The following is a 25,610-nucleotide window of genomic DNA, read 5'->3' as shown; positions in this document are numbered from 1 at the left end:
TTATGCACTGTCCGTGACGCTATCGTCCATAATTACACGGTCCCTCACATTCATATGGTCTTAGCCACAAATACACAGTTCATAGAATTGTTCTTGTGTGTGAAGCACACCGTAAACAATGTCCACTCTGTTCTCGCATTTCAAACTTCGACAACGTCACTGAAATCCATTTATATTGCACAGTTAATTAGTCTTCACTTTCACGGTTTGATAGAATGTGATATACAACAGTTCCACCATCCAAAACAAATATCAGCAAAGTTCATTCGCATAAAAGCACAGTTCGTGTCGGCCACAACAAAGTAACGTTAGCGGCACTTTCACAGTCCGGTTTATTTGATCTTAAAGTTCGCTGACGATGGCATTACATACCGCAGTGGTAAAGAGAATTAACCATCTCATAGTTCGGTATCACTGTCCATACAATTACGTATGCTTTTCATGAAACACAGTACTATTTTTTCCCGCGCACGCTTCACAGACACGCCATCCACCATCCCCTCTACTACGCAACCACCTTTCGACTCTCGATATCACTATCGCTGTCCCCTGTCTATAGATGTTATATCGTTATCGTAAATTACATAAACCTTTATAAATGTTATTGACTGCATTTTTGCCGGCCGATGTGGCCGTGCGGTTAAAGGCGCTGCAGTCTGGAACCGCAAGACCGCTTCAGTCGCAGGTTCGAATCCTGCCTCGGGCATGGATGTTTGTGATGTCCTTAGGTTAGTAGGTTTAACTAGTTCTAAGTTCTAGGGGACTAATGACCTCAGCAGTTGAGTCCCATAGTGCTCAGAGCCATTTTTGACTGCATTTTTCACAATTAATAATATTCCAAAAGAGAACTTTACAAACTTTACCACAGGTACAAAGCAAGAAGCATATTTATCCATTGGCAAACGAAATAATCACAATTACATCTTTACATTTACAAACCACAGTAGAAAGTTACATAATCACAATTATAAATGCCCATATGAACAAAAGAAAAAGAACAGAAATCTAAAGAAAATCACGAAAAAATTTTTTATATGTGTAATTAGCAATGCCTTCACAACTCTCAACGTAGGAGACAAGCGATATTTATGTTAATGGTTGAAAATCCTCAAAGTCAATATCGTAAATAATTTTTTTTTATTTGATTACTAGTTTCAGCTACATACGATCAATCCTCATATATAAAAACATTCTTGATTAGTGTAACTGCTATGATGGCTCAACACATCGTGAAAATGGTTTCTTTTTTTTTTTAAACTGAAAGGTTACGGACGGAACGTATAGGTAAAACGGCTTTACACCTTTCATAACCAGTCAGGCAGACGAAGGTAATAAAATTAAGATGTTATGCCGTTAAAACTTAGTAACTGACACAATTTGATCAGTATTTTGTATTATCTCACAGCAGAGAACATCAAGAGTACGTAATAACGACGTGGTATAAGAGAATAACATTGTAATTGATTACCATTGCAATGATCAAGAAACACAATATTTGAAATGCATTTCAGATGATGTGTCTCTTGATCATTGTAACTGTAATCGTATCACGCACATGAAAGGAAATAACTCTTTTCACACTTAATTACTGGATTACTTTGTAGGATAGATTACATGTGCAAACAGTACAGCATTCGATACATGAAATACAGAGGTGTGTGTGTGTGTGTGTGTGTGTGTGTGTGTGTGTGCGCGCGCTTCTTCAATTTCACAACAAGATAAACTACTTCTGGCAGCAATCCTTTTTAAAAACTTCTGCTGAACTTATTTCCAGCTCTAGCCAGCTTTCCGTACCTGTAATAATTTGAGATTGTTTCCTTTCAGTTAGCTCTCGGAGCTGTGGTTCTTTTCCAGTACAGCTACTACAGATTACAACTACAGATTGAGTGTTTCTACGTCTACCCTCTTATTGTGTTCGTCCTGCACCCTTTAAAATGAAGTCCTTTCTGCACTTTCCCAAGACCCTCTAACCTAAAAGACCGCCCACTCCCCTCCAGATAGCCCCTACTGCACGTGTAGGTCTTCCCTGTATGTAGTGGATTCCTGACCTGTTTAGCGGAATCTGGAAACCCACCACACTATGACACAAGTAGAGGAATATGCAACCTACATGGTCACAGAACCGTCTGAGCCTCTGCTCCAGACCCTCCACTCGGCTCTGTATCAGAGGACCACAGTCACCATTTGTTGAAGCTGCAACAAATGGTGAGGTACACCCTCATCTCGCAGGCAAGACTGGCAGTATTTACCACTTCAGCTACCCACCCGAAACGAGAGAGTCTCTTCTGATCCAAAGCGACACATATACACTGACCAGGCAGAACATTACGAGCACCTACCTACTACCGATATAAACTTGTCGATAGCAGCGTCACCTGGCAAGGAATAACTGCTAGTCAGACACAGTAACCGTGAATGTAGTATCAGTGAACATAATGTCCTTGGGTAGAATAACGAAGCAGTATGATCTATAAAGCCTGTGCTGGCCTGAAGGCTGGCACAAGCATTTCGGAAACTGCACGCCTTGACGTGTGTTCGAGGAGTGCTGTGGTGAGTGTCCTCAACACGTGACGAAACCAAGGTGAAACCACGTCCAGACGTCGTGCGGCCATCATTCATTACAGACGTCGGATGTCGTGGGCCGGGCAGACTGGTAAAACAGGACAGACGGTGAACTGTGATGGAATTAACATCAGACTTTAATGCTGGGCAGAGTACAAATGTATCTGAACACAAATTGCACCGAACAGTCCTAACGATGGGCCTCTGCAGCTGACAACTCTTGCATGTGCCAAAGTTAACTCCACCACATTGGCAACTACGACTGATATGGGCACGTGGCCATTGGCGACGGTGAGCCCCGTCTCCTCCTCGCAAGTGAAACTGGTAGTCTTTATTAATTCAGATAGCCTCCTGAAACCAGAGACAATCTCTTCTGATCCAAAGCGACACGCATTGGTTAGTGCCAAAATGTGTCATCGGCATCTGGAAGCACTCATTCCACATCTGGAATGGCTGCTCCAAATATGCACATAGAGTGCACATTGGATTTCTTGCCCTCCTTCGTAGCCATACCCCTAAGTGGTCCGATTACGAGCCTAACGTTGGAGCTCCCACCCTCTGTGAATGTCTAGGCCTTGGAGGCCGAGAGAATTCCTCGGGAAAGGCGAGCGACTTCATCTACACTCCTGGAAATTGAAATAAGAACACCGTGAATTCATTGTCCCAGGAAGGGGAAACTTTATTGACACATTCCTGGGGTCAGATACATCACATGATCACACTGACAGAACCACAGGCACATAGACACAGGCAACAGAGCATGCACAATGTCGGCACTAGTACAGTGTATATCCACCTTTCGCAGCAATGCAGGCTGCTATTCTCCCATGGAGACGATCGTAGAGATGCTGGATGTAGTCCTGTGGAACGGCTTGCCATGCCATTTCCACCTGGCGCCTCAGTTGGACCAGCGTTCGTGCTGGACGTGCAGACCGCGTGAGACGACGCTTCATCCAGTCCCAAACATGCTCAATGGGGGACAGATCCGGAGATCTTGCTGGCCAGGGTAGTTGACTTACACCTTCTAGAGCACGTTGGGTGGCACGGGATACATGCGGACGTGCATTGTCCTGTTGGAACAGCAAGTTCCCTTGCCGGTCTAGGAATGGTAGAACGATGGGTTCGATGACGGTTTGGATGTACCGTGCACTATTCAGTGTCCCCTCGACGATCACCAGTGGTGTACGGCCAGTGTAGGAGATCGCTCCCCACACCATGATGCCGGGTGTTGGCCCTGTGTGCCTCGGTCGTATGCAGTCCTGATTGAGGCGCTCACCTGCACGGCGCCAAACACGCATACGACCATCATTGGCACCAAGGCAGAAGCGACTCTCATCGCTGAAGACGACACGTCTCCATTCGTCCCTCCATTCACGCCTGTCGCGACACCACTGGAGGCGGGCTGCACGATGTTGGGGCGTGAGCGGAAGACGGCCTAACGGTGTGCGGGACCGTATCCCAGCTTCATGGAGACGGTTGCGAATGGTCCTCGCCGATACCCCAGGAGCAACAGTGTCCCTAATTTGCTGGGAAGTGGCGGTGCGGTCCCCTACGGCACTGCGTAGGATCCTACGGTCTTGGCGTGCATCCGTGCGTCGCTGCGGTCCGGTCCCAGGTCGACGGGCACGTGCACCTTCCGCCGACCACTGGCGACAACATCGATGTACTGTGGAGACCTCACGCCCCACGTGTTGAGCAATTCGGCGGTACGTCCACCCGGCCTCCCGCATGCCCACTATACGCCCTCGCTCAAAGTCCGTCAACTGCACATACGGTTCACGTCCACGCTGTCGCGGCATGCTACCAGTGTTAAAGACTGCGATGGAGCTCCGTATGCCACGGCAAACTGGCTGACACTGACGGCGGCGGTGCACAAATGCTGCACAGCTAGCGCCATTCGACGGCCAACACCGCGGTTCCTGGTGTGTCCGCTGTGCCGTGCGTGTGATCATTGCTTGTACAGCCCTCTAGCAGTGTCCGGAGCAAGTATGGTGGGTCTGACACACCGGTGTCAATGTGTTCTTTTTTCCATTTCCAGGAGTGTAGCTTAGGGACGTCGTAAGCCACAGATAGCGTCCGAAACCTGTTTGTCAGATGAACCGGGGAGGCCCTCCGATCGGCCTCTCGGAAAGTCTTTCGCTGCCTGCCACACCTCGTAACGTCCTCCCACCCGACCGCGGGTGAGGGTCAGCCTCAATGCGGGCAGTAGCTGGAGCGACCACAGTAGCGGACCGTTCGGGGGATACGTGGGTCGTGCTGGACGTCCGTCGGACCGCCCCTTCCGGCCCCCAACAGTGATTCCCATGGGCAACAGGTTCAAGCTGCGTGACCGAAGACATCGCCTTGACCTGTGAGCAAAGGGTCATCAACTCGGATAGCATTTGAACACAGCAGTTACAGTTCATACCAAAGACTGCCTGATAAATACACAGACACGCACAAGTTACAGGGGCTGAAGCTAAAGAACACTGACAAAACGTAAAGTAAGTCGCTTTTTATGAGAAACTGTGTCAACTCACAGTACTCTGATGCGCTGCTGCTGTTGCTGCTAGGAGAGCTATCCCTCGATTAGGGAATCAATCTAATACAAGTGGCTCTTGAAACACAAGATCAAATGCCTGGCGAGATGCAAACAGTGGTTCTATGCTCTATACGGTTAATAAAGCGCGGAACTGTGCCTGATAAATAAACAAACACGAACGAAATACAAGAGTTGAAGCTAAAGAACACAGACGAAATTTAAAACAAGTTGCTTCTTATGAGAAGCTGTGTCAACTTACAGAACACTGATGCGCCACTGCTGTTGCTAGGACAGGCCGGCCGCGGTGGCCGTGCGGTTCTAGGTGCTCCAGTCCGGAGCCGCGCTGCTGCTACGGTCGCAGGTTCGAATCCTGCCTCGGGCATGGGTGTGTGTGATGTCCTTAGGTTAGTTAGGTTTAAGTAGTTCTAAGTTCTAGGGGACTGATGACCACAGCAGTTGGGTCCCATAGTGCTCAGAGCCATTTGAACCATTTTTTTGTTGCTAGGACAGCTACACTCGACACCTGAACGAATCTAAATCTACATCTACATCCATACTCCGCAAGCCACCTCACGGTGTGTGGCGGAGGGTACTTTGAGTACCTCTATCGGTTCTCCCTTCTATTCCAGTCTCGTATTGTTCGTGGAAAGAAAGATTGTCGGTGTGCCTCTGTGTGGGCTCTAATCTCTCTGATTTTATCTTCATGGTCTCTTCGCGAGATATACGTAGGAGGGAGCAATATACTGCTTGACTCCTCGGTGAAGGCATGTTCTCGAAACTTCAACAAAAGCCCGTACCGAGCTACTGAGCGTCTCTCCTGCAGAGTCTTCCACGGTACGGATTCCACACCGGTGAGCAGTACTCAACCAGTGGGCGAATAAGTGTATTGTAACCTACTTCCTTTGTTTTCGGATTGCATTTCCTTAGGATTCTTCCAATGAATCTGTCTGGCATCTGCTTTACCGACGATTAATTTTATGTGGTAATTCCATTTTAAATCACTCCTAATGCCTACTCCCAGATAATTTATGGAATTAACTGCTTCCAATTGCTGACCTGCTATATTGTAGGTAAATGATAAAGGATCTTTCTTTCTATGTATTCGCAGCACTTGTCTGCATTGAGATTCAGTTGCCATTCCCTGTACCATGTGTCAATTCGTTGCAGATCCTCCTGCATTTCAGTACAATTTTCCATTGTTACAACCTCTCGATATACTACAGCATCATCCGCATAAAAGCCTCAGTGAATTTCCGATGTTATCCATAAGGTCATTTATGTATATTGTGAATAGCAACGGTCCTACGACACTCCCCTGCGGCACACCTGGTATCACTCTTACTTCGGAAGACTTCTGTCCATTGAGAATGACATGTTGCGTTCTGTTATCTAGGAACTCTTCAATCCAATCACACAATTGGTCTGATAGTCCATATGCTCTTACTTTGTTCATTAAACGACTGTGGAGAACTGTATAAAACATCTTGCGGAAGTCTAGAAACACGGCATCTACCTGGGAACCTGTGTCTATGGCCCTCTGAGTCTCTTGGACGAATAGCGCGAGCTGGGTTTCACACTATCGTCTTTTTCGAAACCCATGCTGATTCCTACAGAGTAGATTTCTAGTCTCCAGAAAAGTCATTATTCTCGAACGTAATACGTGTTCCAAAATTCTACAACTGATCGTTGTTAGAGATAGATGTCTATAGTTCTGCACATCTGTTCGACGTCCCTTATTGAAAACGGGGATGACCTGTGCCCTTTTTCAGTCCTTTGGAACGCTACACTCTTCTAGAGACCTACAGTACACCGCTGCAAGAAGGGGGGCAAGTTCCTCCGCGTACTCTGTGTAAAATCGAACTGGTATCCCACCAGGTCCAGCAGCCTTTCCTCTTTTGAGCGATTTTAATTGTTTTTCTACCCCTCTGTCATCTATTTCGATATCTACCATTTTATCATCTTTGCGACAATCTAGAGAAGGAACTACAGTGCAGTCTTCCTCTGTGAAACAGCTTTGGAAAAAGACATTTAGTATTTCGGCCTTTAGTCTGTCATCCTCCGTTTCAGTACCATTTTGGTCACAGAATGCCTGGACACTTTATTTTGATCCACCTACAGCTTTGACATAAGACCAAAATTTCTTAGGATTTTCTGCCAAGTCAGTACGTCGGAACAAACCATCGCAGCCGTTCGTTCTCAGCCACCGACCCTCTCCAGTGACCAAGTCGTGCGTTTCCGGATATGGGTTCCTTCTTGAAAACAGGTCAGTTTGCGTTCCCACACAACACACTAAGCGTTGTCGATGTTTTTTGGGACAACCTGTATATCATCTCGAATAAAGTCATTTAGAAATTAATCATTTAATACAGGGGTAACCACACATTTCAGGAGAGGAGTATATGCATCGTGGAAAGTCGTATCAGTAGCTCGGATTGATAAAGGTCAGTAAAATAATTATAGGTCACTCTGGACATGTTACGTTGGGACGTCAGTACGTGACCATCGGTACGGTGCGAGTGAGGTACGCGATACGGACCCGCAAGAGGATAAGGTGATATAAGGAGGTCAGTTCATCCTGTAGGAATGAGCGTGATTTTGAACGTAACCCGCATCCTTCCATTTGTTTTCTCATTAACTGAAGAAGCTTCGTCTTAACGAGGCGAACATCCATGAACCGTAATGGAGCTTGTTTGGCACCATCATAAAGTCGTCGTAAGAGGAAATAATAAAATTCCCGGGGCCCCCGAAGATCCCTCGCCCTCTCAGTACCGTAACGCATTAACGCTTTCCGGAGTAGCGATTTCTCTTGCTCTCACCACCATTCCGTAAGAGAAGGATAACGGTCCTAGGAACACAAGGTTTACGGGTCCAAACCTCTCGAACAATAATCTCGAGGGAAGGATCATCTAAGAGAGATGTGTTCAACATCCAGAGGAGGCGATACAGTTTTATTGGTTGCGGCGCACGGTGTTAGGTTGCAGCTACGGCACAGTGGTTACCGAAACGTCTATCGTTAACAGCTGCCCACATAAAAGATCAGACGGATAAAAACGGTCAAGTCTGCTAGTGGAAGTAGTGGAGCTGTGACAGATACGTGCATCGAGTATTTGCGAAGAGCGCACCAAATCATCTAGTTCCTTATGACATTTATAAAATTGGGAGTCTGATCCACAGGACGAAAAGCAATTAAAATCTCCGCCTAACAGAAGTTTCTGAAGATTTTTAAAAAATAAATACACTATATCGTCTGTGCAAAAACGCGCTCGTTCTGTGGAAAGACCAGATCCTGAAGAAGCATAAAGAAGAATTAAAGTAAGGTCACCAAAAGTGGAGTCTATCCCTCGATCGTTGTCAAGAACTTCGAAACCGTTGGTTAATATTCGCTCTCTGTAAAATAACGTAGAACCAGTAGATAGTTCAGGAACCACAATAAAGAAGGTAGAAAAGTCGGGAATAGAAAAATGATTAAATAACATTTCTTCAAAAAGTGTCACGCCTGCAACTGAATCGCAAATAAATTGTCGCAAAACAGCAGGTCTAAGATCGGAACTAGTTCTGTTGACAATCCAAATAAGAAAAGTATCTGACTGCATCCAATTCTTACTGAAACAATCCAGATGGTTACTAGCAGTTGACCTTGAAGATCGTCGTGTGTCACAGTCCGTGGTAGAGTCAACGGCTGAATTTGAATCTCTGCCACACTCTTTACGTTTTTCCTTTTTTCGCGGTGCCGCACGCTCAGGTTAAAAACGCTATTTGTTGCAGCTTTGTGGGGCAACGTGGAGGAGACCAGCGAAAATTCAGTATCAGGTGCAGAGAACACATCCCACTCTTTCACAGATAGGCGGTGTGGCTTCCGAGAATCAACTGACGGTACGTCTTTTACCGTTACCACATGTTCCACTGTCGCAATTGTGCCGCTCAGGGTCTGATCAGCAGCGACCTGTGACATTCTTTCCCCCTCCGGGGAGCAGAAGAAGTATGGAAATACGTTGCAGACTCAGGGATGCCTGGCAAGTCCGTCGATATAGTGCACAGCTCTGGAACAGGTCCATCCTCACGTGATCCTGATGTGGTGGTCTTGGTGTGGATGACTGACATTTTTGGGTAACTCGGTTAGGGGAGAGGTATCCTCTATCGGAATGTTTTCAGTAGGTCGGAGAAGGGAAGAGGAATCGTCTGACTCCTCGCTATCTGGCGTCCGTGTACGCTTGTTTTGAAGTGGAAGTGGCGACGACACGGAAGCAACAGCGGGAAGTCTCTACGCGAGATTAACAGCGGAAATTCAATAGGGACATCAAACAATGGCTCTTGTTTCGCCTCAGAAACCTGGTTAAGCACAATGGCTGTCACCTGGGGAACGAGGTCCGTTGAAGTTGGCCCTTTACGTTGTTCATAAGTTGGATTTTAAGACTATGACACGATGCGAGTAACTTGTGTGGAAGTTTACATTCTCAGTACATATAAAACCGGTCCCTAGTTGTCCTATGTAAATTATATATACTCGGTATCCACACACCTGCAAATGAGAGAGGATATTTTGTTTTATGACCATGTCCACGGATCAAACACCATTATAAAGTTGTAAACGATGCTGAGCGGGCCAGTGTTCCCGCCGTATTTTCCGTATGTCCCCAAACGGAAGCCGGATGGTCTTGAGAAAACTTTCATCAACTTCGGGCGGAAGGTTAAACACCCTGGCATTCATGCATTCCACCTAAGCATTTTCCAGAATAACTATACTATTACGACCATCACAATGAGTGAAAGGTAGTTGTTGTCTATGCAGAAAAAGGAGCCTGTCAACCAGAAGCAGGTCTAGAAAATTGTTCAAATGGTTCAAATGGCTCTGAGCACTATGGGACTCAACTTCTGAGGTCATTAGTCCCCTAGAACTTAGAACTAGTTAAACCTAACTAACCTAAGGACATCACAAACATCCATGCCCGAGGCAGGATTCGAACCTGCGACCGTAGCGGTCTTGCGGTTCCAGACTGCAGTGCCTTTAACCGCACGGCCACTTCGGCCGGCTAGAAAATTGTCATAAAACACATATGGTTCAGAAAGTCATATCAACCTTTCCCGAAGTTACCTTGATTGTGTCTAAAAACCAATCATGAATGTGTAACGAACTTGTCTGCACGTGCAACCTCGAGTTGTCAAAACTAAAACTGAAGGTAGTTGTGCGTGGAATGTTCCTGGGAGGCAAGGACATCACGGCGCAAGACAACGCCGCATCCAAACAGATTCACAAACACGAGACTCTGAGAGACAAACAAGGTGCGACGTGCAGGACTCATACGACACTAAAGGGAAAACAAGAAAGATCTCGCTGATCAGCAGTAGAGGCGGAATCAGGCCAAACCTACTCACCTGATGCGCGAAGCACGAATACCGCTGGGCCACCGAGCCACACTTAAGCATAAATAAATAAATAAATAATTCGTCTCAGATGATGATAATTGAAATAATCGCCATCGATCCATTCATACAATTTCAATGTATTTCATTCATTTCGTATGTATCCCTTGGGGTAGTGTATGCGAAGGTCCTCCACCACTTCTGTTACCCCACCTATGCTATTCCCACGTACTCCCTTGGAGAACGTCTTTTTAATAACGGGAACGTCGGAAAACAGTTTTGTGTTATACATTATTGAATTGGATGTCAGTTCTTATTAAGAACTACCTCATTATTACATTAAGCAAGGAAGACTCGGAACTGTAGTTCAGGGCTTGTTGCAGTGTACATCATTGTTGATAAAAAGTTGACAGAAGAATGTAGGTGACTGAACGCTGTTAGAAGTTAGGGAGAGATTGCACGACTGCACACTGGAATGTTCGTCTCCATAGTTGAGTGGTTAGTGTGGCTGACTGTCATGCGGGGGACCTTTGTTCGAATTCGCAGCTGGGTCGGTGATTTTATCCGCCCGGGGTCTGGGTGTTGTGTTGTTCTTATCATCACTTCATCATCATCGTCATCGACGAGCAAGTCAGCGAAATAGCGTGAAATAGCAAGACTTGTATTAGGTGGCCTAACAGCTCCAGATGGGGTCTTCTGGCCAAAAATGCCGTACTAATATTCCATTCCATTGTGCATTTGAATTATTCAAGGAAACATAACACCCTTGTCAATCACGACAGTTACCCTTCGACTTGTTATCGTGGACAGATGCACAAGGCTGGTCGGTGTTTTAGTGTTGCTAATCGTTAGTGGCTGAGTGAAGCTGAAAATGGGCTGCGCTGCTTGGGTAATGCTCATATGGTTGGGAAAAGGTCCAAAACTTCTGCATAAAGAACCATCAGCAGCTTTATTGAGATATGAGCGTTTGAGAGCGATTAGAGTTATCTTGGTGTGGTGTTAACATTCTTTTTAAAAGTAACAAACAGTGTTATTTATGTGGGTAAAATAACTCCGGGAATCGGCCATTTGGAACGTGGGGACCGAATGAACATTTCCAAGACCGCACATATGGATCAACAGCACTGGATTTCGTAAGTAACACCAAACGATAAATTAATCTGATGAAATTTGTACTACTAAGGTTGTTTCTAATCTGGAAACAAGAGAAAAATATGGCAAAATGTAACATACTAACATATTATAACTAGTACACAATAAATTTATTATACGAGGGTTGAAACTTAAATAGTGGCAGCTATTTATTCACAACCGATACAAAAGGTTTACTTGCTTGCACCTGTTACTGTCCTTCAAAGTAGTCACCAGCGTAGTATGCTGTCAGCAGAGCTTGTTCTGTTGATGGTGTGAATGGAGCGGTCCACTGCCTGTCGAATCTGTGGAACAGTTCTGAACCGAATGCCACGAAGTGATTCCTTCATCTTCGGAATAAAATCAAAGTCACAAGGACGTAAGTCCGGGGAGTATGGTGGATGGTACAATATTTCCCAGCCCCATCGAGTGAACAGAGCAGACACAGCTAGCGCTGTGTGCGCCCACGCATTGTCGTGCAAAATTATGTGTGGGTTGCGTAGAAAGTGTCGCCGCTTCTTTAGCAAAGCTGGTCGCAGGTGATGCTCCAAAAACGAACAGTAATACTGTGCAATGACGGTCTGCCGGGGAGGAACGTAATGCGTTAGGATAACACCATCACAGTCGTACACGAAAATCACCATAATTTTAGATCGATCCATTCGCACCATCAACAAAACAGGCTCTGCTAACGATATACTGCGCTTTCCACATCGCTGGCAGCGGGTTCTACACAACGCTGGTGGCTACTTTGAAGGACAGTAACAGATGCAAACATGTAACCCTTTTGTATCGGTTGTGAATAAATAGTTGGCACTATTTAAGCTCCAACCCTCGTATGTGCAAAAAGAAACATGTATTATAGCTCACTGAAGATACTTCGTAAATAAAAGAAGAAAAACGGGTATGGCAAAAAACAAATTGCCTTTCATTTAGTTGCATAGACGAAACATATCTCTATGAACCATGAATGTTATTTACTTTACATACAACACAAGATGTCTATTTGTAGACAGTTTTCAGCAGTCGAACTGCGTCTGGTATAATACTAACTTATTCTAAATTTGTATGTAGCGTCCAGCTTTGTTTCACACTACAGTTTTATCGCATAATTGTAAGAAATATACGTTAATACCTAGAAGATCATGGAACTGAAGAACGAAATATTTTGGAAAACACACTTAACAGTTTTTTCGATTGGCATCTTGTGTGTATAGCGAATCATTCTTATTACATGAATATGGTTACACATTGAATATTATTGGACTTTGAACGATAACTCATAATTGAAGAAAGACGCTTGATTAGCCCACTCCCGAAGATTTTCGAAACTTTTGCAGCCATCGATATCTAGTTACACGATAGAAAAGCGAGAAATTTTAATGGAGCGGATATGAAAGTAGGTCCAAGAGTCAATCACAACGAATCTCAAATAATGTATAAGCAGCATTTCGAAAAGGTAATAGATCAGATTAATGATGAAGTCATAGAAGTAATTCGTAAACTTTTTACTTAGGGCACTTCAAGACATTGACTGAAAAGACAGCAGAATAAATAAACAGAAAATGAAAACTGGCCTGTAGATCTTTTCGTAACTTTGTTAGAGTTTTAAGAAATGGAACTTAATAACGTGTCAGAATCGGGAAGTTTACAATAAAGTTTCGATATATGGTACTGATGTACTGGCTTTTAATGTAAAAACCATCCAAAAACTGACGGTTTGTCAGCAATAAATGGAGAGATTCATACGGGTAAATACTGGGACAGACAGGAAAAGAAAGAAATGTATCAGGACAAAGGATTGTATGACATAGCTATGACTACAACGAAAATGAAATGGGAAGTGCGAGACATGTAGACACATAGAGATGATAGATGGGACAAAGATTTGCTAGATTTAAAGAGGAAAGGAATGGTCTGAAACGGTGATATAATGGAATGTGGGTAGTTTAGATTCATAAGTTTTGCAGGGGCAGGTTGGGTGAATATTAAGGAGGGCAGGTCAAGAGGAGACCTCTACCAAGCAGTGAATTTCACATGTGTGTAGATAAGACTATCAACAGTACTTAAGATAAAATCAACATTAAATAAATAATGTGCGTCATACATTTCTATGAACTCTGTGGAGTTACGTATGATGGGTTATGGTAGTAATGGAATAACAAGTGTGTATTAATAACACATAACCTAACCAGTATCTCCCATGCTCACCTGAATGCACCTGATGGACCTAAGATAATAATTTGGTCATATGAATCAAATGTTCAGGCTATACGAGCTGACACTAGAGTAAGTGTGTGGCCTACCCTCTTTAAAATCCTGAGCCCCAAATATCATTAAGTCAGTAAAGAGAAGAGTTAAACGCATCGCCGGTGTATAGGTAATTAGAAATGGACCTCTGTGTTGGTGCATCATCACAAAGAAGTTGTCTCACAAAAGATGGTAATAACGGAAATGATTGTCCTTGATCAGAGCTAAGTACAATTTAACCCCAAAGAAATGTTGATTAACCACCGTACCACAACTACACAACAGCACCGAGTCCCCAGGAACATGGCTGGTAGCTGCTGGCCGGCGCAGCAGAGTGATGCATTGTGGTGCAGACTTGGTTGAAGCTTCAACAGATGAGAAGCCTTAGGCGGCAGGCGCGAGTGGCCTGCAGTTGAACTGCAGCGATCTACTCGAGGTTTCACCACGCTGTAAGTACACCACAGGCGGAGGAATATCCACGGACTCTTGGTGACCACAAGACACGCAAACACTGCGCTCTAGTTTAGATGGAGAAGGATGTGAGTGGAAATTGGTTCTGGACTTACTCAAAGAACCATTTCAGCATTTACCTGAAGTGCTTTACGAAAACGCTCCCCTGAAGTACTGTGCGGGATAGGATTGCGGCCTAAAGTAGTTATCAATTGTTTCATTAGCTCCTGACACAATTTTATTTTCAGTGGCTAATGGTCATTCTTGATGTAAAACATGTTAATTTTTTGGATATCCTAAATCTACTTAAAAAACACAACCATTTTTGGAAGTGGTCCACATACCTTTTTTTTTTTAGAATTGAAATTTTTTTATATCACATTTAAATCCACCATTTTGATCATTATTTTTAAAATAGGTGCAAGCTTTTCTTCTTTTATTTTTCTGGTTATTTGATGTAAGATGAGCCTCTTAAAGGAACATAAGTAATAATTGCAGTGTATTTCATTTATTTGGTTTATTGCCCAATCAGAACTGGGAGCTTGAAAAGTAGTTCTTTTTGTTAAAATGTCTTGTTATACCCTCTTAAATATTTTAATGATATCTTGTTCGGTAATAATACTGTAATTTAAGGATTGATGAACATATTTGTTTTCATCAGTACTTATCACCATCTTATATTCATAAGGTAAATTAGAAATCAATTTGTAAGCCATTAAATAATTAAAAATTTTCTTTAACTATTGTCATAATTTTTGGTTTTGTGGCATTTAAAAAATGCTTAGGCTCAACTGAATTTATGTGATATTTAAAAATTTTGATTGCAATCGTTTTAAAGGCTTCTTCAACTAGATTATACTTATGTGTTGCTCTAGTAAGTTATTTTCAAATGTATCATCATCATTTGCAATATTAGAAAATGGTGATGGATTCTCAATATTTCTGTTTCTTATTAAAAGTTAAGTTATCAATGTAATTAAATTATGTTTGTCTAATTTATAGTATTCCTTAAATTTTCTAATTTACAAAAAATCACAAAAATTACTATCAAGAAAGTCACAAGATTCATTCACATTTGGCATATTAGTTAATTTTGGGTCGAAAAATAAATTATTTTTCATTCCTTCATTTTAGTTAGCATATCTCTTATTCAAGAAATTGAAAGAGATATAAATCAATTATATGCTTGAGGCAAAAAAAATTATTAAATTAATTACTGAGTTTCAAACAAATTCTTCTATCATATTTAGAATTTATGTATTCACAATCAGTAATGTTGTATAAAAATTTAATTTTAGTTCATAATTTTTTAAACAAATTAGTATATTCTACTATTATTTTATTTTATTACATATTTAAAAACGAAAACTTATTTTTAAAACTAAAATTTATTTAAAAATCTTAAAACGAGATTTGTTAGAACTAATTTATAAAATAAAAAAATTATTAGTTGTTAAAAATTAAACTTCATTAGATTTTAAAAATGATTTTTTTTAGTTTAACAATTCATGATCGTAAATCTAGTTAGATTTATATTCTCCATTCCCTTATATTTTAGTATAGTATTTCCATTTTCAAAATTGCTGAAATGATAATTTCCATAATATATGTATCTGGCAAAATAATTTTAATTACATTATTGAGTTGTATACATATTTTATCATCATATCTAGCATTTAAATATTCATAGGCAGTAATATTATAATGAAAATTTAATTCAGATTCTCTAACTTCCTTAAACTAATTAAACTGGTGACAATCTTAATAAATGGTCCCATTTAGCTATAGAAAAATTTAAAAAATTGTGTTAATATTAGTAATTCTTTTCTAAAATAACTTTTCAGTGGTACAACTTAAATCTATTAAATTATATGTTTATTAGTAATATTTCTTTATAAATCAGGATTCATTCATCATGAAATGGAAGAAATAAAGGTTATTTTCGTTAATAAATTATATGGGAAGAAAATTAAATTTAAAAGAAGCAATAACTATAGTTTCAGGATGAAACTGTTTATTTTTTTCTACAAACATCCCGTCAGCTCAATTAAAATGTGTATTTCGCAGTTCAAGAAGTGTAATTTTTGATATATTCTTAACATTAATTTTTTGATTAGCTTCAATAATTTGATCATTAAAGGAAAAAATTTTTCAACATGGTGTTTTATATTTATATTTAATTTCACTTAACCTCAGTAATAATATTATTCAAATTTTTAACTTTACTCTGAATATCAGTGTTTTTGTATAAATAGAATTTTCTTAACTTTTCAAACTAAACAGACCAATATTAGTTATAATAATTTCTCTATGACAATATAATTTATTAATATGTGAACTAATATTTGTAGTTTGAATAGTTGTAAATAAACAAATTACTGTAACATTTTTATAACTGTCTCTTACAGGAACAGTTAATTTTTTTTAAGAATTGTGTTAATCGAAAAAGGTGACCCACATAATATTTATAAAAATAACTAAGGATTCCAGAAAAAAATTAAAAAATGAACATGGTAAACTTTTACCAAAGTCTGTTTGATGAAAAATAATAGGCCCAAGTGGCTGTTGAAAAACCACATTAATGATCAAGTAATATATTTTAGCTCCTGGGTGGTTTAATTGCGACAGAATTTATCACTCCATATTTATTCTAAAAGTTTAGATTAACCAAAATACTTGCTACGTTTGATGATAATAGTGATGATATTATCCCTCAGATTAATATGAAGATAATTCAGCAGTTTTGTTTTATGATTGTATTCTTGAAAATCACAATATAGTTAAAGACTATATACTATAGGAATACATTAAAGAAATATGTTAGAATAATGGAAAATTTGGATTTATTACAATAGATATAACTAGAAAAACTGGCAAGTGGTATACAAATCCGAATAACAGATTTTTTAACAATATAAATGCTAAAAATGTTTTAAAGAACATAGTTGTTTAGCAAATTAAACAAAACAAAAATGCTACCTTTTTTAAAAACATAATCGATAATTGTAAAATGTTAAAAACAAATCATTAGTTTTTTGTCATTATTAAATGTTTTAAGAAATACAACCCAGAGGTTGCCACAAAGGCTGCATGATACAAAGAGATAAAATATCTATTAAGAGAAAAATTTTAAAAATTGAACAGCAAATTAGTACCGATTAATTAACATATAAAAAAGAAGCTGAACCTGTTATTAATACAAACAGAAATATTTGAGTTAAGGTTTTAAAAGCAATTAATCAAATTGCAGAAGTTTAAAAATTAATTGTACCCAATCGTCAACAATGACAACATTATGTAGAAGAATTTAATGTCATACCAAATTCAAACAATATGTTAGAGATTATATGTTCAGGGAATCAGAAATGCAAGATTTATTCGATAAATATGGAAAAAGTTACAGATAAAAAAGTAAAAGATGATTAACAAACATCAAATATTGAAAAAATAATTGTAAGTGAAAGAATGCAAGAATACATCAGTCATAGTGAAAATATTGTATCTGGATTAAGATTTGTGTTTATATTTAAATTTCTTGTAAATTACCAGTAGAAGTTCACAGTGATAAATTCAGAGTTGGTAATAAAATGTATGAAGGAATAAATGGACTAATGGTTTTTTAAGCGAAAAAAGGATTACTAGATCACTTGAAGAAAAAAATTGATGCTGTTGATATATCGAATTTCATATATTACATATTTCATATATCATATACTGATAATCCAAACAAAATAAAATCTAGCACAGGTAACAAATATAAAGATTCTAGATACATATAAAAATAGAAAACAATATTTCAAAAACGTTTGAGAAACGTTTAAAACAAAGATCTCCAAGAAATTTACAAACTGAAATTGTCTAATAATTTTATAATAAACATCTTCAAACCCATACAAAAAATATAATGCTAATTGTTATTCAACTATTACTGAATTAAACACATTGGTAGTTAAAAATTTAGTAGGACATTAAAAGAAAAATGTAGAAAAAATTTAACTTAATGGAAATTATAAATTGTTTCATTTAGTTCCTAAATTAATTAATGAATATAATAATACAAGACATTCTACAAAAAAGATGAAACCGAAAATGCAAACAAGTATGAAAACAAACTTTGCAAGATGTTTTACTACAAATTTTGAAGATAGTATACCTAAATATAAAATAGGCAATAAAGTAAGAATAAGTCAATTGAAAGGAATTTTGAAAAAGGAACAAAAGAAAATTGTTTAATAAAAATTTACAAAATTGAAAAAGTTATTCATTCTGATTGAATAAAAAATTATAAAGAAGAAGAAATGATAATAAAGTTTGTGTTAATAGCTGGGTATCTAAAACTAAGGTTGTAATAAAATTTTTTTGTGAATTTCAACCTTTATGAATAAACATAATTGAAAGATACCCAGTTTATGCTTTTCTAGTAAATGAGAATAGTAAAAATAATTTAAATATTCCTAGTAAATATGTGGAAACTGATGTAAATATTGGCAATGGTTGGGTGCATCCATTTAATGCTCTATTAAATGTGAATTCTATAGTCATTCAAATTGATGGATCAAAGTAGCCTATATGTGATGGAAAATCTAATAAAATGTTAATTGATAATTATGTTGCAAAATTATTTGGTTTTGTAACGATAAAAAAAGGAAAGTAAATGTTATCATGAATAAAACATCCTCTCAACATTTTATTGGTTTTATTAAATTTAACTCTTATCTCTCTCTGGTAATACTTATATGGAAGAATATGTACTTTTCAATGGAGAAATAAAAAATAAATAAATGAGGTACTTTACCAATTGGAAATATTTGGTGTTTTTTATGATAATAAAGAAGTAATGTCGGAAGGAAATTTAACTATTATTTGTACTTCAAATTCTAGTGCTGCAGATGTTATTCTTAGATGAACCAAAAAAATGAATTCTGGGGTTGAAATAAATGATATATTATCAAATGAAGGAAAAATTGTATTTGAAAATATCGAAATTAGAGAACCCATTCATAAATAGAATCCTGATTAGCTACTTAAATAAGAAAAGTAGAAATCAAAGAAATCCTGAAACACCAATATCGTTCTTTGAATTAGAGACTACAGAAATAAAAATAATACCGACATATTATAGCAAATCATTACAATTCAGCAGAGTTTCATATGCTTTATTTTATTTTTGTAATTTTTCAAATAAAAAGAAAAAATAATCAGTTAGTTTGTTCTTTATTTTTTGATAATGTTAAACAAAAGAATGTATATTAAAAATGGAACAAATGAAAATTTTCCACAAGAAATGTGGGTTTTAGTTTTACCAAATAAGTTTTTAAAAGTATATGATTCATTTTGTGATGTTAATCAGTAACACAATTAAAAGGAGGTATTGATATTAATCTATATAATTTCATCATTAATTATGCTCTTTATTTTATGAAGATGACTTGGAGATAATATATTATGCAACACAAAAGACAACTATGAAATTATTTGCTAGTTTTAATGACAAAATTCCTAATGATGCTTTAGAATATTGAAATTTTTTATGGTAAAAAGTGTTTACCTTATGATATTCAAAATAGAATATTGATTGAAAATATTTAATTTTTGAGAAAAATTTAAAAATTTTGTATATATAAAAATATACACTTTTATTATTTCTGACAAATTATTATCATCAAGATCATGTGATAAATGAAGAATATTTATATGATAATCCACAAATTTTTTTGAAGTTATAAAAAAAAAGAAAATTTGACATTTCTAGTTCTTCCCAAAAATGAAAAATACATTCATTAAAGGTCCTAAAATATAAGCAATACCATAATTATCTTGATCATTCCACTAATATTCTATTATTTATATCTATTTATGGTAGGTAAGTGACTGATCATTCAGTGATTTTCTCTTCGAGTTAACTCTTCGCCCAGTTTGGGAATTGTCACAGTCCTGTCTTCTAGGAGTGTAGAAAATAGCCAAGGTGCAGGCAACTGTTGAAACTCCTGGTGATGAGGACCAATGACTTGAGTGGTAACTGTTTGAGAAGCGTGTCTGTAACGCCATTCAGCCGTGGCGTTGAGTGAGTGCACGGGTGTCAGAGGGCCTTCCTGATTGCAGCAGGTGTAGGTAATGGTGTGTCAACCTGGAGGTCGGTCAGCTGAAGTACCTGCATCTGTTGGTGTACCCTGTCCTCTTCAGCATTGTTGTCTTGGATGTCCAGAGTGTTTTGGCATTCACAGGTCTCGGTAATGATCTCCGCCTTGCCCAGTGAGTAGTAGAGAATGCTGGCAGGGCCATGGAGAGTGTGTTTTGGTGGACAAGAGATTTTTAATACCTTTGTGAGTGACCATTCTTCATGAGACTAACTAGGAAGTTGGCTATCCTATCCTCCCAAACTTTGGTGTGATATTTGATGACACAATAGAGTAACGTGCAGGAGAAGTGTTTAATCTCCTGTCTGTGTGCTGGGTTTCAGTAGTGCTGCAATTGTTTCTGGGCTCTGTTGTTCAGGGTCTTCAGGTTCTGAAACAAGGTAGAGAATTCATATTGTATCCAGGTGGGCCTTGTTGATCTGATGGAACCTTTGTCACAACACACTATGAAGTTTGCTGGTGAGAGTGTAAATTATTGCATCGATGTTGGCAGTGGTTGAGATGAGTTCAGTTGGTTGGAGATTGTTGTGGAGCCATTTTCTGCACTGGTGCCATTTGGTATTGGTGGTCCAGGAGCGCCAGAGTTGGTCCACAGGTTCCTCGATAATATCGAGCACTGGATTGTGGTCTGAAGTTGAATCCATTACTGGGGTAAGATGAAGGTCCAGACACAGGTTTTCCATCATGGCGATGTCCAGGACATCAGGTCTATGGCTGGGGTTGGTAAGGACACGAGCTGGCTCAGTGGGTCTGAAGATAATCGCCTCAACGTATCCTTCCAGTGTGTACAGCTTGTTGTCACAGGGTTCATCTATCTGTAGTTCCACGCAAAGTGTTATGTGTTGAGGTTGCCCCTAGAACTATCTAGTCAGAGGCATCAAACAGCATTGTAAAATCGCACTCTTTGATCGTTCAATTAGGGCTGAGGTAGGCTGTGATGAGTGTTATGGTGCCATATGCAGTTGAAGCGGCGACTGCTGTGGCCTCAGGTGTTGGTGGTTGGGGCAAAGCGACTGGAGCATAGGTAATGCTTCTTTGTACATAGTTGCCCATGCCTCCACCACAGCCATTGTCTCTATTGGTACAATAGCCCACTATATTCTGAAGCTTGAATGGCTGCAGTGGTAGGAGATTTGTTTCTGTGAGGAAGGGGGGGAAGAGGGATCAACGTGGTGACGACGTGAGAAGACTTCCAGTTCAGGCTTCTCTGTCTGGAGATCATTGATGTTGTATACAAAGTGTGAGGCTTTTAGTCTGTTGAGGTTTATGGACCATGGCTTTCGTTGAAGGCCTTCATGGATCCCTCAAACAGGGCTATGGTTTTCATCAACGTGGTTGTTGCTGCACAGAATTTCTGGAATGTCTCATTTAGGATGGTCTGGATATTCCTCTGCTGTAAGGTCAACACGAAGCCTATGATGCTGGACATAACGGTTGCAACATCGTTGTTACGGGATGACATTTACTCCAGCTGTTGGCTGCTTGCAGGCCGTCTTCCTCTGGCTTGTGTGTTGATCCGAGTGATGGCTGCAGTGGAAGAGAAGGGAAGTCACTGCTGGTGGTGTTGGTACTGCTGCTTGGGCTGCTTGTTGGACCCTTTCCCTCGCCACTCGACCCTGTGCTGTGTACATGCGGAGCACCTGTTGAAATGTGCTGCACCCTCTCCACGTGGCCGGCTGTTCCCCATTGCAGTTGACACAGGTTGGTCTTTGGTTGTGAGCTTGAAGGAGTCTTGTGCCTGATGGTGGCCTCCACATTTTAAACATCTCGCCTGATGGGTGCGGTATGTAGTGGTGTGAAAATATCGCTGCCACCACTTGTATTGTGGAGGCCCCTTCTTGGATGGTACTTTTCAACGCGAATTTTGGTGTCCAAGATGTGCTGTACATCTTAGATGGAGTCGCTGGATGGTCCGCCCAGGAGGGTGATTCAGCATAATGAGATATACTGATGCTTGCGAAAAGCCAAGTTTGTGTAGTTCAATTTCCACCTCCTGAACTGTGATTTCGGCTGGCAAATACTTGAGGACAACTTTCAATGTTTTCTCTGTATGGGGCTGAAGGGGATAAAAAGAACTCTTCGCCTCCTGGAAGAATTTCAGAGCCACCCATTGGTCCGCCAACGTATCAAAGTGATATTTTGTGGAGTTTCCTTTATACATTACGTTGATGGGTTCGGCAACTTGTTACTTCAGTTCTGAGCTAAGAAATACACATTTTCTCATGTAGTAAATTGTACATGGCGGGATCGTAACGTAGCTGGCGCTTGGGAGGGACGAGGTTGGCCAGCTTGGTTAGTGTCCTCTCTCGTTGGTTGAGTGGTGACTTCCACCATGTGCTAGCCCTCTGGCTGCAGAGGGTCGAATTCGTTGGCGATGGGCAGTGGCGGTTGTCTCTGTGTTGCATCGTTGACATCTTTCGAGTTCTTCCGCTTCCGACCGGACTCGTTTTGGCGGACGAGCTCGAACTGAGCGTCGTAAGCGTCAACTTGAGATGCGCCAGAGTCAGATCCTGCAGCTAACCCCGGCTTGCAGTCTTCGTCAGAGGTGATGTCGCGTTCGTGGTCGGGCGTTTTGAGTCCGCGCCTTGCGGCAAAGCCCGTGGCATATCGATTGCGGCTTTACCGATCGGTGGCAATGATTTTATTGTCCTGGGCGGTGTCCTTTGATGGATAAGCATTGACAGTGGTGAGTATTCCACAAAATGACAGTCCTGCTCGCAGAGTTTCGTCTGGTGAGTGACCTCGATCGTTGTCTGGGGGGGGGGGGGGGGACGATACGGGGGCCCCAATTTTCTATCGTTTCCTGCTCTTATCGTTCCTCCATGTGCCGTAACCGTAGCCGAAGTAGTCGTAATCGAGTGTCCGCCTGCCATAACCTGGGTCGTCGTAATCTGATGTCCGTCGGCCGTAGCCTGAATCGTCGTAAGAGGGCAGCCGCTGGGGCCGACAGCTGAGCAAGCCGCCCCGGCCGCGCGCGCACAGCGATCCGCATACTTCCCGAGTCAGTGCACATCGTTCACTGCAACGTAGCGCTTTCACGGAAGTGTATCCACTAAATTATTTGTCATATCCACGATACCAGTGTCAAATTTAGTGCTACGAACTATATTCACGTTTTGCAAGACGACGCCGGAATATTCATATAATCTCGCGAAGGTGCATGTGTGATCCGTTAACAAAGCGTAGAAAAACTATGGAAGGTGTCGAAGACAGTGACTTTGTAAATAACCGGCGGACTTTCCAGAAGTTATTCCTCATCGTAATGCCTTCCACGGCCACTGTTCCCAATACAAAGAGCATCAAGTCCGACACATGTTCTCAGAATAACGTCAGAACAACATACAACCAACTGCACAGCACCTTTATCTTGTTCGAGACCCGAACAGCGTCCATGAGAACAGCAGCGCGTTCAGCCTCTGCTACCAGGAGACCAGCAGATGCACTGTCGGACGTCAGCTTCCCACGACATCCAACTGGTCCAGCAGCCACCCCAACAACTACAGAAGGCAGCAGCTATCCATTCGACAGGTATGCAACAACAGAAGCATCAAGGAGTACAGTATAACCTGTCAGTTCAAAATAGCTTTGAAGTTGCTGCATATTCTTGTGCCCGTGTAAGTAAATCTCCTGTCAATAAAAACCTTCTACAAACAATTACAAAAATCAAGACCACCCCGTATTTGTATATTACAGTAAAAAGTGGAAAGATATAGCAAGAGACCTAGAGAAGGTCATTTCTCATCCGTACTTGCCTAGATCACGACGTGATGCATAAGTATTGCGACTGAGACCACTGACGATTACAGGAAGTGTGTTGGTTTCTTGGATGAGAACCACATCGACTTTGACTCTTATGTAATTGATCAGACCAATAAACCGCTAAAAGTAGCCATTAGAGGGTTACCACTCACAACATCTGAGGAGGAGTTTGCTGTTGAATTAACTGAATTAACTAACCAAGGATATCAAGTTGGTTCTGCAGTTCAAATGCATTGTCATATGACAAACGACCATTTCCCTTGCTCTTAGTAATATTAACTCGTAATGTTAAAGCTGCAGATATATATTCCCTGAAAAAGTTATGTCGTATTTCAGGTGTAGCTGTGGACGATTACAGATCACGTGGTTTCATCCTTTGTCATAGGTGTCAAAGATTTAATAGTTAGGTTAGGTTAGGTTAGTGTTGTTTTAACGTCCCGTCGACAACTAGGTCATTAGAGACGGAGCGCAAGCTCGGGTTAGGGAAGGATGGGGAAGGAAATCGGCCGTGCCCTTTCAAAGGAACCATCCCGGCATTTGCCTGAAACGATTTAGGGAAATCACGGAAAACCTAAATCAGGATGGCTGGAGACGGGATTGAACCGTCGTCCTCCCGAATGTGAGTCCAGTGTGCTAACCACTGCGCCACCTCGCTCGGTATTTAATAGTTCATCGGCACGTTGGAATGCGGAACCAGATTGTGTACTGTGCTCTCAAAATCACCTATCTTCAGAATGTAAAAACCCAGAGACACTCTAATCTCTTGCATTAAGAAAGAAATTGGAATTATATTAATACCGTCAGCTGCGCACGGGCGTTGATATAGATCAACGGGTACAGGTCAAAATGTGTGCCCCGACTGGGACTCGAACCCGGGATCTCCTGTTTACATGGCAGACGCTCTATCCATCTGAGCCACCGAGGGCACACATGATAGTGCGAATGCAGGGACTATCTCGCGCACGCCTCCCGCGAGACTCACATTCTCACCTTGTATGTCCACACACTACATTCGTTGTGTCCCACCCCAGCACACTCATTACTCGTGGAAGACATTCTTCCGGGGCCCGTAAGAGTTCGGGGAATGTGTGTGCACCTGCACAGAAGAAGAAGGATGCACACATATTCTCCGAACTCTTACGGGACTTGGAAGAATGTATTCCACGAGTAATGAATGTGTAGGGGTGGGACACTATGAATGTAGTGTGTGAACATACAAGGTGAGTCTCGTGAGAGACGTGCGCGAGATACTCCCTGCAGTCGCACTATCATGTGTGCCCTCGGTGGCTCAGATGGATAGAGCGTCTGCCATGTAAGCAAGAGATCCCGGGTTCGAGTCCCGGTCGGGGCACACATTTTCAACTGTCCCCGTTGATCTATATCAACGCCCGTGCGCAGCTCACGGTATTAATAAAATTCTAATTTCGTTCTAGACGGCT

The sequence above is a fragment of the Schistocerca nitens genome, chromosome 3 (assembly GCF_023898315.1).
Source record: "Schistocerca nitens isolate TAMUIC-IGC-003100 chromosome 3, iqSchNite1.1, whole genome shotgun sequence".
NCBI lineage: Eukaryota > Metazoa > Arthropoda > Insecta > Orthoptera > Acrididae > Schistocerca > Schistocerca nitens.
This window is presented reverse-complemented; position numbering follows the sequence as displayed.